General features: G+C 36.6%; 1 protein-coding gene across 1 annotated transcript in view; it reads left to right on the top strand.

The window, feature by feature from the left end:
* The window catches only part of LOC106474932 (lethal(2) giant larvae protein homolog 2-like), a gene marked incomplete at its 3' end in the record, with an annotated part of 17,166 nt that overhangs the window by 1,550 nt on the left and 14,384 nt on the right, over positions 1-1,232 (top strand). The window lies entirely within an intron of this gene.

Here is a 1,232-nt window from a genome sequence, read left to right as displayed (position 1 = left end):
ACACACACACACACACACACACACACACACACACACACACACACACTGAGAGAGAGAGTCCGTTAGGGTGCTCTGATTGTTACCCTGAGGTTTCATGGTTTGTACCTTGTTGCCACAACATGTCCTTTACACTTTGGGGCTGTGGATGTACTGTTGTGAAATCTTCCTATTCAGTCAAACAAGAGTAGACAGTGGGTGCTCTTTACAGGCTGCTTTATCATAAAGGTAATGAGGACCCTGAGTTTGTATGGAATCTCCATCTTGATGATGGTGGGAAGAACATTGGGGGGATGTTAATTACTCTAGTACATACTCTCTTGTAGAACTGAGAATCCTTGGTTTGTGCCTAGTTATCACGATCAACACTTTGAGTCTAAGAGTGATGATAAAATCCTATTATTTGATCTGACCAGAAGTTTGTATCGTTGACTAGCTGCCTTCTCTCTTATCTATCATATTAAAATGAATGATGGCTATCCTTCATGTAGCTTTGTGTGAAATTCAACAAAATAAATTTATTAAAAAGAACTAAGTACTGGTTTTCTTGTTAAGTCTGGTTCTTTGAATGTTCATGAGTGGTGCGAGGTCCCTGGACTTGTGGTTACTTTATTATTTGATGGTTATTTTTCTTTATGTGGATGACTGCTGTCTTCCATATTTAGTGAACAAGTCTCTCCAAGACATAACTCTTTTATACAGATGATTTTAGTTAGAATTGCTTGAAATAGTATTCTTCCTTCAAAGTTTTGAAGTTATCTCTGTTTCATGTTTGCCAGTCTTTCTGAATGAGTTAATTAAAGTGAAAGATAAATAATTTTGTTAAAGTAAATAACGTTATAATTTTTACCACTAATGTAGTTTGTAAATAACTTGTGTAAAGTTGATAATCTAGTTCGTTCAATCTTGTACCATCTGAACTATTATGTTTGTATCTCGGATGGTCCTGATGAGCTCTGAAATCGGGCTAAAGCCTGTCAGCATTGGATGAGGTAGACGTAATACGGTTGACATGTTATTACATATTAAAGCTGGACGTAGTAGACGTACTACGGTTGACATGTTATTACATACTAAAGTTGGACGTAGTAGACGTACTACGGTTGACATGTTATTACATACTAAAGTTGGACGTAGTAGACGTAATACGGTTGACATGTTAAAGCTGGACGTAGTAGACGTAATACGGTTGACATGTTATTACATACTTTTTTACTTTCACTCATAAGTTGAGC

Source organism: Limulus polyphemus, unplaced genomic scaffold (genome assembly GCF_000517525.1).
Source record: "Limulus polyphemus unplaced genomic scaffold, Limulus_polyphemus-2.1.2 Scaffold7876, whole genome shotgun sequence".
In the NCBI taxonomy this organism is placed as follows: Eukaryota; Metazoa; Arthropoda; class Merostomata; order Xiphosura; family Limulidae; genus Limulus; species Limulus polyphemus.
Note: the sequence above shows the minus strand (reverse complement) of the source record. Positions and strands in the feature narration are given on the sequence as shown.